General features: G+C 37.7%; 1 protein-coding gene across 2 annotated transcripts in view; it reads right to left on the reverse strand.

Moving 5' to 3' along the window:
• The window catches only part of ZNF217 (zinc finger protein 217), a 36,382-nt gene extending 18,651 nt beyond the window's left edge, over positions 1 to 17,731 (reverse strand). Inside the window, exon 1 of one of the 2 annotated variants that reach the window (XM_058174477.1) lies at positions 16,727 to 17,731. The gene's annotated coding sequence lies outside the window, so the exon portion shown is untranslated. Of the gene's footprint in view, positions 1 to 16,503; positions 16,603 to 16,726 lie in introns of those variants that run through there. The other variant, XM_058174476.1, reaches the window with a different exon arrangement.
• Positions 17,732 to 18,643: the final 912 nt, after the last annotated feature.

The following is an 18,643-nucleotide window of genomic DNA, read 5'->3' on the forward strand; positions in this document are numbered from 1 at the left end:
AATAAATTGCCCAGATTTTCTAAATGCAGTACAAGTAAACTTCAGGAAGTTTATGTTATGTGGGGTTTTTTTTTCAAATCGGTTTAAAGTTAAGCTCCTTAAAATCAAATCACTGCTTTCAAAATAATATCTCAATCTTAAAGACTAAAACATTTTAACAGGGATAGATGACAATTACATTAAAAAGGCATATTTGTATAGTCCAAAAGGTAAATACCCTTACTGCCTCTCTCATACACTTCTCACAAATCCTTTAGGAGCAGGAGCTAAGCTTTTTATGTAGAGGTAAAACCAGTATATCAAATCAGAATAGAGCTGGAAGGGATCTTGGAGGTCTTCCAGTCCAACCCCCTGCTCAAGCAGGAGAGCTTATAACCTTCTCAGACATATGACTATCCAATCTCTTCTTAAAAATCTCAAGGGATGAAGCACCTACAACTTCTGAAGGCAAGCTTTATCACAGACTATATTGACAAGACTATGCTGTAATTTAACATATTTTTGCACTTTCAGGAGTCACCTTTGTATTTAGAACATTTATATTCTATGATCTGCATAAATTCAGCAGATTTTTAAAATATGAGTAATATATTTTAGGGTTCAGAGAAATAAAGATACCGCAGTCTCTCTCAGCCATAGCAGCCATCAATCTCTCTTCCGAAAGAGCAAGCAAATTACACGTCTTTTTAAAAATACACCGCCATAATAATTTTGGCAGGCTTTCTTTAAAAAAAAAAAGCTGAATTATATGTCCAATGCTTTTCAGAACTATAGCAGATATCCATGTGTATCACCCTAGTGACAAACTTGCTGGGGCAATTTAACTCCAATATGAAACTTGTAATGGACAGTGGCAACAGGGTGGAAGGTAACAGAGAAGAGAATGGGAAAACCCCTTTTTTTTCCTGAGCTAGACTTTTAGACTATGTGAAATTGTGCAGCTATGATTGTTTAATGGCATAACTTTAAAACTACCGTATTTTTCACACTATAAGACGTACATTAGCTTTAGAGGAGGAAAACAAGAAAAATAAAATCTGCCTCTGCCTCCCAGCATCCATCCGGCTAGCATCCTTGCAGCAAACAGCCTGGTCAGCTTCAGGACATTATTGCAGCCCCAGCATGTGGCTCGTCAGGACTCCATTCCGTTGAGCCCACCAGCGGTCAACTGAGCTGAGCTACTGCCGCTACCGGGTAACACTGGAGCCTTTGCTGCTAAGCAGCTGATTCCAGGCCTCCTGGAATACTGCTGTTCTAGGCGGTAGAGATTGCTACCTATCAGCAGCAATCCCCACCACCTAGAATAGCTGATCAGCGGTATTCCAGGAGGCTGATCCAACGGTTGATCAGCTGCTCGGCAGCGAAGGCTCCAGAGGTGGCAATGACGAACAGCGGCAGTGATGAAAGGTGGCGGCAGCGAACACCGCTGCCGCAGCCCCTCTCCCCCACCACAATATTTGCTTTACAAGACGCAGACATTTCCACCCTTTGGGGGGGGGGATACGTTTTATAGTGAGAAAAATACGGTGTATTATGTGCTATTTTTTTTAAAAAAATGTGTAACTGTTCTGATAACGAAGTAAATACATTCATTCTACATTAAATAACATTTCAAATATATATTCAGATTTAAAGAGTTTCTTTTGGTTTTTCAAAGTAGTGCTTATGTCAGTAATTCCTCTGTATTTAGTTCCAGTTGTGTTCATGCATTTTGGTAAGTATCAGCCTTAATAGCAGAGATAGGCAATCTGATTCTCTGCAGACGTTTTGGACTTCAACCCCTATCAGCCTCCACCAACAGAGATAATGACAGGCAATTGTGGAAGTGATACTGGGAAAAAAATATGCAAGGGAATGGATTGCTTAATCCTGATTAATAGTTATTTTCCTTCCTCATCTTATTGACCATTTGTCAATGAAGAACTGTTAGAACTTGATGCATACCACTCCTGCCTCCCCCAAATCACACAATTCTAGTTTCTCCCCCTACCCCGCCCCCATTAAGAGGGTAAAGGTTAGGACTTCATCCTGAATTACACTAAATGCAGTATTATATTTATATCTAGAATTAGGGATAAACTACCCAAGGTTAAATTTGTGTATAGCCGTTTACCTCCTTCTCTTTTAAATATTTTAAAGTTGATTCACTGCTGCTGAGTTTTGGGAAGCTGGGAATCACAACCCTAAATGCTTAAATCTTTTTTAAAAAGTTATATGCTATACAAACCTATCAGTTTAAATTTTAGATATACATTCTATTTTTAGGTAAAATGCTTACTAAATATTGGAGATCACGGAGCAATTCATCCAAATAAAAAGAAGGCAGGCTAAGAAAGCCAGTGTTTCTGAAACCCAAAATTACACTGATCCTTTTAAATGGTGGGGCTGCATTTCAATAGAGGGGTGGGACATCACATAAATATGGAACTGGGATGAGAATCTAATTCTTTTTATTTTAGTTTATTAGTGAACAACCCAAAATAAATTTGTCAGCAATCATGCTATTTTTACATTCTTTACAAACTTATGTATGCTAAAGATACTCCTTTATAGAGTTTTCCTTAAATAACTGTTCCCTGTTAATATATGCTTCATATATTAACAATTTGGTTTTTGGTTTGTCTTTGGACTTTTATGTTTATCCTGCATAACTTCAAATAAAACAATCACCAACTATGATAAAAGACATTTTATAAGGTACTACTGAAAAGTATCAGTCTAATAAGAAAGGCAATAGTAATTTCTGGTTTTTGCGTTTCAATGTTCAGTTAAATAGCAAGCCAAAGTATAGCAAGATTTTGCCATTTCTTTTCTGTTTCCTAATCTAGCCTAGTCAAGTTCCTTTCAAGTCAACCTCAATTACTGATATTTGCAAATAAAACATTGAATCTTTTGAAGTAGAGATTACTCTCACTTTCCTACCTAGAATGATATTTTATGCTACAATATAGTTGCATTCTAGAAACTATTCACATCATGTTTTTCTTGTATTTCTATGGCATATTTTCATCTGCTATCTATTTGGTAAAATTTTGGAAAGAGGAAATGGGTGTGTGTGTGGAAACAGAATGCCTTATACAATTCAGTTTTGTCAAACTGAATCCCGTTGTATATTGAAGATTGAAGATAATTAGATTTATTCTTCACAGTTCTATAAATGAAAACTGTTTTGATACAAAAAAACTATTTTATACATTTTGAAAATATGAAGAGCCTGGCAATTTCAACTACAAAAACACTGGAAAGCTACCTAGTTTACAATTTCATTTAACATAATCTCATTTCAGAGTTGCTGGACATACAATATCTTAAAACGAACAGAACTCATTTCTGAACGTTACAGTCTTCTGTACAGAACAAACTGCATTTCCATTGCTTAATTTTGACCTTACATCCCTTTCTAAGATTTGACCTGGCACTGCAGTATCTCAAACTTCCCAACTGAAACTTGAGATACATAAATATTTGCTTTAGGCTGCAAACAATATAAAATGGGGGAGGGGGGTGGCGAACCTGTGGCATTCTAGTTATTGCTGTACTACAATTCCCAGCATTCCACAGCCACGACCATGCTAGTTGGAACTGATTGCATATTCAGCAATATCTATGGGGCGACAGGCAACTGACATAATGTAAGGCCTGCTTTGCTCTTTATATCATCTTTTTTTTTAGCAATGCTGAAGAATCTCCAGAACTCGTTCTGGATGCTAATTCAGAGTCATTCTAAAAGGCTTTGACTAAATATCCAACCTTCCTGTAAAGATGAAGAGACTGACTTCATCTTTATGAGAATGAGACCAACATTCTCATAGAAACAAACTTCTTTGTTCAAAGACAAAAAGAAATTTCTTTTCTTTCTTCCTTTTTCCCTAGCATTTATTAGCAGCTTTCCCTTGCTTTTCATCATACCAACAATTAACAATACTACCCATGTTATAGACAGTAATTCCTCAAAAATAACACCTTTGTTTCTTCTAGAAAGAAAAGGAGGTGTAGAAGTAGAGTGGGGGTTGACACAGGAGCCACACCACACTTCTGTACTCTCATGGCCTTTTGAAGAACCAAAAGTGTGAACAGCATCTACATCAGGGATGAAATGCTACCGGACTGGATTGTACAATCCAGTAGTGATCATGGCTGGTAGTTCGGCAATCCGGAAGCAATGGCAGAGCAAAGCTCTGCCCACCCGCCCGGGTGTCATTACTTCCGTGTTTTAACCAGGAAGTAATTTGGTTTTTTTACCTTTTGCATGGTGCGTGCACTTCTGAACTGGCAAGGAAGGTAAGTAGATTTCACCCCTGATCTACACCTCATTAATGGCTAATCTTCAGCCCACAATTGACGAAATATCTTTACACTTATATTTGGATCACAGAATGTACTATGGAACATTTGCAAACGTGCCAATTCTCCATATCATCATTTGTTCATCTTATAAAAACTCTGATTTTACATTTAACTCTCTCTTTCCCCAGAAAAACTGCCAGTGATATCACAGGGATGTGAACCTTTTAAGCTTCCATTTTTAAAAAAAAGAAAGAAGTAAATACAACATTGATATTGATGTCAATATATTTAATTTCTACTGTATAGATACTATAGATTAGTGCGCTGTACTGCAGAGTTTAGTTACTAAAACACAGTTCTAACAGCAACTATGTATTATTTATAAAAATCTAACCCAAATGTATTATTATAATGTGGTTCCTTGTTTATGTCCTAGTGTGGTTTGCAAACCCACCTATTATGGTGTACGATATGTGACTAAGCTACTATGACCTGTTTAGCAAACCATGTTTAAAACACTCAGCTTATCATTTACACATAAAACAGGCGAAACTTTTCCTTCAGTTCATTACAAAAACTGATACCATGCCAATAAGAAACCATACCAGATTTTCTGTCTATTGCATTCTATTCAAAATTGAGATTCTATCAAATTAGGCAACTCCTAAAAAGATATACCGTATATACTCGAATATAAGCCGATCCGAGTATAAGCCGAGGTCCCCAATTTTACCCCAAAAACTGGGGTAAACTGGGGACTCGAGTATAAGCCGAGGGTGGGAAATGAGGCACCTACCGGTTGGGGAAACCCTCCCTCCCTCAGCTGAGAAGGCTGGCGGCTCCCCCGCCCCGCCCTCTCACTGCACCGGCAGGGCTTCCCGCCGTCCGGTAAAATGTGAAAAAGAAAAAAACTCGAGTATAAGCCGTATATACTCGAGTATAAGCCGAGGGGCTTAAAAAAAAAAAAACTCGAGTATAAGCCGTATAGACCCGAGTATAAGCCGAGGGGACGTTTTTCAGCACAAAAAACGTGCTGAAAAACTCGGCTTATACTCGAGTATATACGGTACTTGGAATTTTAGTCCCATTAGATTTCTGTATGTAACAATACCTAAAAATATTTGCAAAAACATCTTTAAAAACACATGCTAACTTTCAAGCTATCTGTTTTAGCTGCATTTTTATTTTTTCAAATTACCATTTTTAGTAACATATTTAGAACAAATTGTTCTATGTAAAGGTAAGGTAAAGGTTCCAATCGCACATATGTGCTAGTCATTCCCGACTCTAGGGGGCGGTGCTCATTTCTGTTTCAAAGCCGACAAGCCGGCACTTTTTGAAGACATCTCCATGGTCATGTGGCCGGCATGACTAAATGCCAAAGGCGCACGGAATGCTGTTACCTTCCCATCAAAGGTGGTCCCTATTTTTCTACTTGCATTTTTTACGTGCTTTCGAACTGCTAGGTTGGCAGAAGCTGGGACAAGTAATGGGAGCTGACGCCATTATGCGGCACTAGGATTCGAACCACTGAACTGCCAACCTTTCGATTGACAAGCTCAGCATCTTAGCTACTGTGCCCTTCCCATTTCTATCGAGCTATTATTAAAGAAACAATTATTTCCTTTTATAAGATAAATATATAGTCTATTGTTCTCATAATCTAATGCCAGTATATATTAATACAAAATAAAATTAAAATAATTGTAATAGATTCTATATATTTTCTCCCACTTTGATTTTTGTTCCATCTTTATTACTTTATAAGTAGCTGAAAGCAAGTGTACGTAACATCTGTCCTCCTTGAATTTTCCTCACAACAACCCTGAAAAATGGGTTGGGCTGAGAGAGTAATAGCTCCAAAAACCACCCAAAACGCCAGCTGATTACTAGGCCTATACCAAAGTGGCTCTAGTTGGGTGAATTGCTGTTTGCTTTTTAGTTGTAATCTACTCTTTCTGTAGTGATTATTTCAAAATTACTCAATTTCCATAAATTCATAATGGTACTGTCAATATGCCACATATCTTTTAAAAGATTAACATTTAATCAGTCAAAAATATTGGGCAAGTAGAATTCCAATGAGGTAATTTTTAAGTCTTATTAACTTACTTTCTCAAAAGTTGCATAACTCATTCTAGCTTCAGAACAATTTGCAGAAAAACTAGTTTTACCACTAAGCTACAGTATAAATTTATCACTATAAGCACAATATTTAAAATCAACATGAGCCACATACTACTGAGAAAACTTTATATTTAGTCTGTACCTACATATCCCAGCTGTCTCATAAGAAAAAGATAAAAGCCATGCACTATAAAATAGAAAAATCTAGACCTAAACCTAGGAACCTAATCAGTTTTTTCTTTTGCACATAATTATTTTATGCACCCCGAGATTGCATGGAGATAAGTTTCAGAATAGTAGTCATATTATCAAACAGATTTATATTAGCCTAAATTTCAATCACAGTAATCAATATTGATTCAATTTACTTCTCTATTGCCAATTTTTAAATATCAGGAGAAGGAAATATCTAAATGCTCAAGAATTCACCTTATTCTGGAAGCCATGCCTAGGAGCCAATGTCAAAAATGAGTATAGAAGTCTATAATATTTATACCAAGTTCTCAAAAGGATGTGAAACAACTGTCATTCTTGATTAACTCTGTCCTTGTACTTTTACTAATTTGATTCTTCTAATAAGGAACCAGTCCTCTTGATTTCAATCAAGTTCAAATTACAGTTGATGATAAATTTTTGCAAAAACTATTTTTAAACAGGAGCTTTCTTTGAATATTCAGAAAATTGAATGGAAAATTTCCATTCATACTTATATTATATATATATATATACACACACACACATATACATACACACACTCACACACACACACACACCTCAAAAGGATATCATCTTGTCTCTAATGCATCAGCATGTGCACTCAACTTCATGAAAGTTTACAACACAAATACGCTAATTTTGTAGAGGTGTCATAAATGAGTCACATACTGAATATTTGACTCATACATATGAATACACTCACATGCATAATCTCTTCCACCAATATCAAATGTAGCGTAAGCACTATTTGCCTAAATGCCAGGATGACAAATAAATTTATTTCTTCCACCACAAATATTACCTCCATTTGAATTAATTCAACCAAAACAGGCACTATGGACTGCCTTGCCTGATCTTTTTTTTTTTTTTAATACTTTACTATGATCGGAAGTGGAAGGGACACGGTGGCTCAGTGGCTAAGAAATTGAGCTTGTCGATTGAAAGTTCAACAGTTCAAATCCCTAGTGCCGAGTAGCGGGGCGAGCTCCCATTACTTGTTCCAGCTTCTGCCAACCTAGCAGTTTGAAAGCACATAAAAAATGCAAGTAGAAAAATAGATACCATCTTTGGTGGGAAGGTAACAGCGTTCCATGCGCTTTTGGCGTTTAGTCATGTTGGTCACATGACCACGGAGACATCTTCGGACAGCGCAGGCTCTTTGACTTTTTTTTTTATTTGCATTTATATCCCGCCCTTCTCCGAAGACTTAGGGCGGCTTACACTATATTAAGCAATAGTCTTCATCCATTTGTATATTATATACAAAGTCAACTTATTGCCCCCAACAATCTGGGTCCTCATTTTACCTACCTTATAAAGGATGAAAGGCTGAGTCAACCTTGGGCCTGGTGGGACTTGAACCTGCAGTAATTGCAAGCAGCTGTGTTAATAACAGACTGTCTTAGCAGTCTGAGCCACCAGAGGCCCTTTTCTTTGAAACGGAGATGAGTCCCTCCTAGAGTCGGGAACAACTAGCACATATGTGCGAGGGGGACCTTTACCTTTGATTGGAAGTAAAGTAAGCATTTGCCATATTCAGAGCTTGGGGAAGAAAGGAAAAAATATTTCTTATAGAACAACCTTCTCACTGCATGGTGAAGTATTTTTGTAATGGATGATTGTTGCAAAACTAGCCTGAAATAACAGTTTAGGGACCTGCAACTTGGAAGAAAATGCCCAAATCCCACTAAATCTGAGCTACTGATATTCCTGGATAATATTGCTTTTCCCTTCTACATCTTTCATATACCTCAGTCACTTGCAAATACCTACCACTGAATAGTTGGACTATATTTATGGCCCAAACATATATTCAAGAGAGATCTAACATTACAATAAAATGTATCCCAAATTTAGGAGAACATAAGCACTGGAAGTTCTTCATGGTAGAAGGTTTAGTAGCTCTGATCAAAATACTAAAATGTACTTTAAGTAGCAATGAAAGTTCCAGAATATACCCAGTGATCCTGTCCTGAGGCAAAAACAACTTCCTTTTTGCCATTTTTTTATATTTGCCTTTTTTAGGAATATATAGATTAGCTTTCCAATGGTTGCCGCAGAACAGGATAACATAAAATGCGCTGTCTGTGAATCTATTAATCTATTTCAACTCAAAGATAAGAGATTTTAGTAGCCTGATTAGAAGAATACCCATTTAAATTTGTTTCAAGTTTATCACTTGGCAATACTGATATACAAAATGGAAGGAGGAAAAGAAGCAATAGGATGAAGACAGATTCCAATTTTGAATGCTGAGTCATATGCCCAACTGTATTCTGACTTTAAAGGAAAAACTTGGTAATTTTGAGTTCCAAGTTCTTCTGAAACTTCAGTGGTAAAGTAACAATGTATAATCTAATTTAATGATCATCCATTTGGATTGCAAGTAAAGAAAGTTTAAATACTTAAAAATAATTTGTATTAAAATACTCAAGTCAATTTTTTTTAGTAAATTATACTATGCAGATCTTAGCATCCTCAAGATTTTAGGATATCCAGAAGCTGGCAATTTCAATCTCTTTCAAAATACTGCAACAGGATATCCTATATTAATTCTGCAACTACCGTTATTTAGCCAATAATGAGTTATGTGCTAGGAACGTATCTTAGGTAAAAGAGGAGAGGTAGATGATAAATAGACAGATAGACAAACGTGCATGAAGTTGGGGTATATAAATTAAAAATAAATGCAGCTGGGCAAAACTATAGCAGATAAAGTACAGTATTAAATGTAATAGCCAATATATATATTCAGATGAATTAAAGTCCTGAATGATTTTCAAGATGAAACTTGAAATAAGGTAAAGGTAAAGGTTCCCCTCGCACATACGTGCTAGTCTAGGGGGAGGTGCTCATCTCCGTTTCAAAACCGAAGAGCCAGCGCTGTCCGAAGACGTCTCCGTGGTCATGTGGCCAGCATGACTCAACGCCAAAGGCGCATGGAACGCTGTTACCTTCCCACCAAAGGTGGTCCCTATTTTTAATACTTGCATTTTTACATGCTTTTGAAACTGCTAGGTTGGCAGAAGCTGGGACAAGTAACGGGAGCTCACCCCATTACATGGCAGCACTAGGGATTCGAACCACTGAGCTGCCGACCTTTTGATCAACAAGCTCAATGTCCTAGCCCCTGAGCCACCTAGCCCCATGAAACTTGAAATAGCATATCCTAAATGTGAATGTTAGATCAAACCAAAGCCTGTGAAAAACAAGCTTATCAGGTTCTGGATTTTTCCTAGATTATAATTTCCCTAAACAGTGTATTTGTTTGCATGATAATCCCCCAAATTGAATTATCAATTAATTCAGTCAAATATATCATGCAGCTCTCTCTCCAATTTAAATTAGGCCTGGCAGACAACAGAATAGTTTTACTAAAAGCCAAAAAGGGAATTTGTTGCTGGAATTAGGATATCAAATTCAGGAAATGCATCACCTGTTTTTATGTTTTCAAAGTTGCCTGAATATATTAGTTGATATTTTTTTAAATTTAGTAAATCTTTTAGTAAAAAAAAAATTCCTCAGAGGTTTACTTAAAAACTGTTAAGCCAAAAACCACAGCTAATCATATGGAGCAAAGCTCATCCAGGATCTTCCGCTCAAAAGTGAAACTTTTCTTACATTATATGAAAAACTGGTAGGAATTTCTACAATAAGTGAATTTAAAATCCATGCATAGTAATATAGCTATGTAGTCCAACTTCTAAAGTGAAGAAACCCTAACAATTATAGGTTCATAAGTAAAAAATTCTTCCCAACAGAATTTTCCTCTGAATAAAAATATAGCTTGTGTTAATATATGCAGGTACAGTTTTAGTTAAGAGTTTCCAGGAAATTTTCATCCATTATCTAAATAAATACTAAAATTTCATGTAGATTAAATGAAATTTCAAGTGACTCCAGTTCACCCAAGCATACAACAGAGCAATAGCACATATTTTTGACCAAATAATCTATTTTAATTAAGTTTCTTCTTTCTCTACCTTGCAGAATACTTATATGCCCTATTTGAAAACCAAATATTTTCTTTTAAACTGCGTAATTACAGTCATCTGGGTTTAAGTAGTATATAAAGTATACTTCATTAAACTATCAAGAACACAATATTTTCAATTATCCTTGAAATCAAGGTTAAAAGGCAATTTCCCTGTTTTCCTTCACTTTATAGCTTCGGTATGTCCAAATATATTTAAACAGTTCTTTCCAAATAGTGTTTTCTAGAGGTATGGACTTCATCTCCCATAATCCTTAAGTGAGATTAAGGCTGCATTTGAGGATCACATGAAAATATAATGCAACCACTTTGGTTCTGTTCCAAACCTTTTCTAGCTTCCTTTATGACACCCACATAACATATTCAACAAAAAAGCAAAGTCATAAAAGGACTCATTTGCATTTGAAAGTAGACAGTTCAGCATAACATAACAATTCATGAATCCTACAAATCTAGGGTTAGGGAGAAGCAATAAAGCAGTTGTTAGCTGTTATCCAACTCCTCTCCCAGTTTTATAAGTGATAATTATAAGTGATAATCTCTGGAACAAAATTCCATTTTTTAAAATGATGCCAATCCCTTGCTGATTTTTTAGTGCTGTTTTTGATGCCTACTCCTCATTATTCACTAACTACTAGAACAATGTATTTAAAATCAAACTAGAAAATGCATTCTTTAATAGCGCTATATTTAGATAAAGTTTTGATGTGGCATAGGAGACTCAAGTTATATTCCCACCTCAACCATATAAGATCATTGATTGATTTTGGGCTAGTTTTCATTTTTCAGCTGAGTCCACTTCACAGCATTGTTGTTGTAAGGAATATTATGAGCACCATTTTGTGCTCCTGAACAAAAAATATGTTATTCATCTCATGTATAAATAAAAGACAATTATTCCAAACTCACAACATATTCAGTAGTGTTAATTGCTATAGAAGAGTGTTGCATTAATAGGCCTTGATTACGAATTATATTATTTTTAAATTTGGCTTCTTACTTTGAAAGTTGACAATTTATAGTCCAATAGGCTATAAAATTATCTGGGTTAAAGTGAAGGAGGAGATGATTTATCTAATATGCTGTAATTGTTTCTTAAGAGTGGAACAACTCTATAAGCATGTGTATTTAAGTCCATAGTGGAAAATTATTAATTCCGTTTACAATTTACCTTTATCCAAACAAGAATATTTTTCTGGCTTCATCTGATGATGCTAACTTAAAACTATTAATATGGTTGATGTGAACCCTTCACCAGCTGAACAATTGAAAGTTTATGTTCTTGGAACTCTTACTTTTTGGACAAAATGAGATCCTTTAACTTTACTAAAAACAAAGCATAAAGCAAGAATTCTGCCAACTGCTTATCAACTGTAATACTAACTTGGAGGAGAACCACATGTGGCCTTATATTAGAAAGAGGATAAAAATAGAAGTGCTGGTAGCTTTGAACAAGAAAACCTCAATTTACAATAGTTAAGCCACTTTTACACACAGCAGTTGTACAGACTGCACATCCCATTTTTAAAATCCAAAACCTCTGTAAGTAAAATAAAGGAACCGCATGCTTTACTTTCCCAATTCAAATCAGCATTCACAAACCTCTGAAACATCGTTCACCCTCCCCCCCCCCCAAAATATTATTTTATTCCTGATTCTCAATTGCTGGAGGCTTGCACAAGATTCAAGTGTCATTAAAAATGCTAAAAAGTATTCATTATGAATAATTATCTTTGGTGCCAAAGGCGTAGCAAATGTAATTATGTGAAGCAGAAGACAGGAAGGACCAACTATATTGGACTCCTGATGTTCTAATCAGGCAAAAAGAGAATAAAGGAAGGTCTGAAGCCCATAATGACAGCCCTTCTGTGGGAAAAATTGTGCTGTTTTCTACATTTAAATAAAAGCTCAAATGCAAAGGATGGCATGAGATAAATAACTTGTCATCCAACAGCTTCAGTTATTTAATCTTCCTGAATCTCTGTGGAAGCAACTAAATGCAAAGGTCAAGCTTCTTTTTCAAACTTGCCTAAACTAGTAAATGACTAGTAAAACTAGTCATTTTCAACTATAGATTGAAAAGGGAGGGAAGGAGGGAGAAGCCATTCCTTCCTACAAGAACTAGCAATATGGGTTTTGATTTTGTGGCATGCATTATATTCTTCTATACGTTTACAAAAGCAGGTTCTTTTCTTCTTCCAGATTTTTTAAAAATGAAGTCATGTTACTACTTCTTCAACAATAAAGTTTACTGACATTGACTCTGTTTTACATAGTTATCATAATAGTGAAAGCCAAATAAGGCCTGCAATCCCCTTTTCTATTATCCCTCCCCTCCCCTTAGGCGGGAAATTAATAACTTGGATTTTCACTATTCCTGAACATACTATTTGATAGTATGCCACACCAAAACCCAAAGCACTTACTTTCAAGTAACATTTTTAGGATAAAGAAATAAAGTATGCCTCTCACTTTGATCTTATACTTGTCAGAAAGAGATTAATCCTGAAACAATGCCATTCTACATTGTTGATAGATGCAGGATCTAACAACAACCTTGAAGTAATGCATAAAATGGTTTGGAAAAGTTTGATAAAGAACCCAAGATGAAACAAACCAGTGTAAGAGAAGTAATGAAGTATACCTCCTTTTTCAAGCCCATATATCCCCACCCCCATGCCTTTCTATTCGTCACCAAAACAAAGGAGATATTTCAACCCATCCATAGCCCTCCATCTGGAATCTAATGCAATTTCCATTAAAGAAGCTAGTAGCCATCTCCTTAAAATCCCCATGAATACTAGCCTCTCTTTGAAATTTCACCTTTTAGATCACAACTTTGTAAATAAGATTTAATTAAAATAGACCCCCCCATAACACTTCGTGGATTAGCATAAAGAATTAACTGTTTAAAAGACATGCATATATCCACAAAAAAATTATAATCTCCAGCACTTATGGGTTATTACAAAACTGTTCACATAAAGCCTTTGAAGGAAGGAATTCTTACATTATATAGTATGTATACTAGAGATTGAATTTAGAGGGTGGGGAGGGGATATTCAATGTCTTTAATTCCTTTAAAATGACATATATGGGTTTTTAATCTGAGTTCAAATTCAAACTAAGAATCTTTTTTCAAAGGGACTATTCGATATTGCTATTTAGCTCCAAGAGAATTTTCAAAAAAACATATACCCAAAATAAGATTTGTTTCTAAACAAGAATCGTCAGCTGCCATTAAAGCCACACCTTAAAAAGTTCCTACCATACAGCAGCCAAGCAAGTACAAACTAGTGGTGGCTCTTTTCAGATAAAATAGCAATAAACTTAAGAGTTAGCAAGATTTGATATTTGAACATGAGGTTGTTGTTTTTTTAATAAAAGGATGAAATGCATGCCATCAAATTTCAAAAGGCTCTAAATACAAGAGTTGTTTTGTTTTGCCTTTTTTTAAAAACGTAAGTGGAGTCTAACAACCTTTCACAGGAATATAAATATTTAACATTTAAACCTGACAACACAACACCAAAAGATAAAATGCCTTCCTGCTAAGCGCAATAGTGCCTCAGAACTGGAAGGCAGCTGTTGTTCCCTCGGCCTTCTCTTTTGTTGCACCTAATCTCATGTCAAGTCATTCAACCAGTTCCAAAGAGATGAAGACATAATTGAATCAACCTCATACAAAAAAAAAACTGTTCTTAAATAGCAATATGGAGACATTAATTATTCTATACAAGCTAACAACAGTATTTTCCTTTTTCCATCTCCCACCAAAACACACACACAGAGACAAAACCCCTTGTATAAATACATGCATGTACAGACAATGAAACTGAAAACAACTCTCGGATTTGGCAAAGACACTAAATAGTCAGCTCAATCAAAAGGCTATAGGAATAGATCCTAAACAGCAGTTTTTGTAATGCATTAACATAACTTGAAATAAAGCTTCAGGAGCCCAATCCAATTTCAAGAAAACCAGGATAATGCTCACTTCCCATTCACAAGCAGATAAGTATTATTAGTAATTAATAGGAGTCATATTGAATTATCTGGAGTTGAATGAAATTCACATTTAAGAAGAAGTTATTGATGACCCATTACAAGCTGGCATTCGAACCGCAGATCTTAAATACTGACTCATCAATTCACATAAAAATAGAAGAGGGAAATCAAACTCCACCCACTTTCCCTCCCCCACCTTCAAAGAAAGCAGTTTAACCTACTTATCTGAGCCATTTCTTCTTGCTCAAGAGAACATCTAATTATGAGCAATCCTCCCTTATTTGAAATGGGGTTTGAAACATCCAAGCGACAAGAAGACCCCTGAAGTGTGTGTAACAGAATTTAGGCAAAAATATTTTCAAGCTCTTGTAAGCAGGATGCTCACAGTACCTTTGCAGATACAAAAATCAAGCTCTCACCTGCCAACAGAATGTAAACAGTGGTCAGCAAGTTAATGCTTGATATGTAGTTGGCTGGAAGGCCTTTTATTTCGTAGCCTCCCTGATTGTATCAAGTCAGCTTTTCAAGGCCTAATACTGTGAAGAATGATGTGAGTCCTCCTACCCACCCCCCTCACATTTTCGAAAGTGTGTTATTTCCTTCTGCTCCTTCACATTATAGAAACTTCCCTTTTCACATTCTTCTGTAAAAAGAATCACTTTGTCTACAGGCTTAAGTTCCTATTTTATTTTATTTTTTGCTTTTCACTCTGTATTGTATTCCTCCTGTTCAAATAACACCTTCCCTATTGGAAATTCTATAAATTTTAAAGGTTCCAAGGTCAATTCAGAAAGGGCATTTTTAAAAAGGGATTAGAAAACTAATTTCCTCCCCCTCTCACACTCCTTTTGGCAACAAGAGCTTCTACAGAAGAAAAAACCCAAATCATCTGCAAATTTAGATGCAAACTAGCTAGACCGGCAATTTTCCTATAGCTATTACTTCAAAAACTCCTTAAACTTCAATACAGATACTATACTCACAAGGGGAATTCGGGGTGGAGGGGGTTAGGGAGCAGGGGCTTATGGGATTGCATATCGAAAGGCTGCTTTTGGCGACCAATTTCTGCAAGCCAAATAAACAAAAAGCAAGCGCACCCCAAGTGAAGCCGCAATCAGTGAAGAAATTAATGCAACCCTCCCTTGTAGGGAAAGGTATCAACATATGGAAGTGAAATCACTCCGTCAGGCTTTGTGAATTGTTATTTTCCTCCTCTCCCAGCGGAGCTATTGTTATAGGAGCCAACTAGTTTCATTTTATTTTTAAAAGTGTTATCAGGGAAGTTCCCCCCCCCCCAATGATCTCTATAATATTCAATAATAAAACACACCTCGAGAGCAGATTCAATTCCGCCCAGGAAACCCTGAAAACGAAACTGACAAAATGGATCAATAAACTTCTCATTAGCAAATCTGCCCCCCTCCCACCCAACCCCCCCATCTGTGCCAAATACATTACAAATCTTGCTTCCAGGAACATCCCTGAGTCACAAAGAGGTCCTTCCCTTTCCCTTCTTCCTTCCCCTCCCCCATTCGAGATTAAACATATTGAATATTGAAAACAAAATACCTATATAGAAATGTAATGGAAGTTTCACCAACATCGACTGGGAGAGCGCAGAGAAGGGGAGGGAGAGATTTGAGAGGCAGAAGTAAGCAAGGCAAAATCGTATTATTATTTTTTAAATCCCCAAACACCAAGAAGTTTAGAGGAAGCAGAGGAGCTAAATGTTTGTCTTCCCCATCTACTGTATCCCCCCCCCTCCCTCTCTCACTTTGCAGGAAGGTGGAAAGAAAAGAAGAAGAAATGCAAGGTCATAAGGAGAGTTTTTTAAAAAGGGTAATTATTTTAGAATATTAAGTGCCTTTTACCTTTATGATTCTCCACTGCCAAGTGGCTGTGGTAGCGGCTGGTAGTAGTGGAAGATAAAACTGACACAACAGGAGTTGCTGGGTTTGAATGAGAAAGAAGAGAGGAAGGAGGGATTCGGAAGGAGGGAGGGAAAGAGGGAGGCGGCTATTGGGAGTTTTTGAGGCTGGTTCATGAGACACGCAAAGACACACGCACACACACACACACAAACGGGATACACACCTGATCCTTTTGGTTTCATTCTCCAGATGCCGTGGGGAGGGCGAGGAAGAGGGGCTTAGCAGGAAAGTAAAAAGGAAGACAATGCAGAGAATCTGAGCTGCTCTACCATACCATGATTATAATCCAGCTGGGCAGCATCCTTGGCAAAATTAGAAAGCAAAATTTGGCTATGTTTGTCCCCCCCCCGTATTTAGGGAGGGTGGGGTGGAGTCTGGGCTTTTTTTCACCCCATTTGTTTTACATAAATGGACAGATCCTGTAGGTATAAACGGACTGCGAAGCAGTTGCTCAAGGTGGTTTATAAAAGTAATCTGTGAAAACACAGGAACATAAAACGCACTCTGTAAATGCCTTCGGGCGGGGACCTATTTTTTTTTATACACACACATATACTATACATATACTATTTATAGTTATGTTACTTAATTATAATAAGTTTTATATTTATATATTAATTATATACATGCCATGTTTATCTCGGCGTGGCATTCACGGCCTTTTAAGCCGCGTTGTAAAGAGCGCGGGCAGATAAAAAATCCAATTCCCCCTCCTCATGAGGAAGTCCCGCTGCAATCCACAGGACTTATTCTCCACCCGGGGTTGCATCCTTCGTGGAGCCGTTCCTCTCTTCGGCAACTTCACCCACTCCTGCGCAGGGGGATTATTACTCGCCTCGCGCCCTGTCCTGGAAGGAAGCCCCCGCCCTCCCCGAATTGCTCAGGCTGCTGCCTCCCCGTCCTTTGTTTTATAAGGGGAAGGGGCTGAACCTCCACAGTTACCCTGCAACGGGGAGGGGGGAAAAGGGTGTCCCCCCACGTCCATGATCTCACCGCATAGCCCTCTTTTCAGGCTGGGGGAGGGTCTTCTATTTCCCCCATACATACACTTGCTTTAGGGCTTCAGACACCCAGGAAGCCCTGCGCCATTGAAGAGGGAGGGTAACCTGTCGTTAGGGCGAGGGGAGAGTTTCAGAGAGTCTCCTGGGCGCCGGCTCCCCATCAAGGAGAAGCTGCCCAGTGTGTCCTCCTTTACCCTCACGCCCTCCCTGCCCAGCCGGGCTCCTCCCCGGCCGCCTCCCCGCGCCCCAGCCGTGGTCAGAAGGCGGGAAACGGAACGAGCCCCGCGGTGCTGAAGATATCGGCCCGTCCTTCTTGGGCGCGCGTGGGGGCTCCGTCCATGCCCGCGCACCTCGAAGGGCCCGTTTGGGGGGGAGGTGAAGGGGGCTGGCGCCAAGAGTGCAGAAGTTTGCAGGGGATTGCACTTAAAAGAGATGCGTCTTGCGGGAGGAGGAAGTTTAGAAGGGGGAATCGTTCCTGGGTCAAGGCGCTTCCCAGGGCTCCTTCGCCCTCTTGTTTGCTGCACCACGTGGAGAAGGGAAACGAGAGGTGGAAAAGGGATGAGGGACAGGGAAGGGGGAGCGTTTCAGCAAAAAAAGGAAGAAAGAAAGAAAGAAAAGCCTGGGCTTTCAGATTGAGGAAAGATAAAATTTTCTAAGGGCATCCTTAACAAAATCTGCTAGAGACGGCTTTTGGGCATTCTCACGTATAAGAAGACAATGCTAAACTGGTTCAGATAAATTGCATTATGCAGATCAGCCTTGCAAACCAGCCTGTGAAACTGCAGAATGAACAGTTCTACTGGCAACACTTTAAAAAGACTGAGGTCGAATTTAAATCCACAAGTGCCGAAAACTAGCACTTAGGATCTCTAATTCTGTACGGAGATATTGAACTGTGAACAATTAGAATAATGCAAAACATTCTGTAGGCTTAACTGTAGACCTGAAGAGTGGAACAAGATTAATCTGTAATTGATTTGACTTTTCCTATCTCAGAGTTACATGAATGGTTGTTCTCTAGTCTGTTTCATATGCTGAACACTGAGATGGCTTATGCAAGAAACCCCATGACTTTTGCA

Source organism: Ahaetulla prasina, chromosome 3, assembly GCF_028640845.1.
Source record: "Ahaetulla prasina isolate Xishuangbanna chromosome 3, ASM2864084v1, whole genome shotgun sequence".
NCBI classification, from domain to species: domain Eukaryota; kingdom Metazoa; phylum Chordata; class Lepidosauria; order Squamata; family Colubridae; genus Ahaetulla; species Ahaetulla prasina.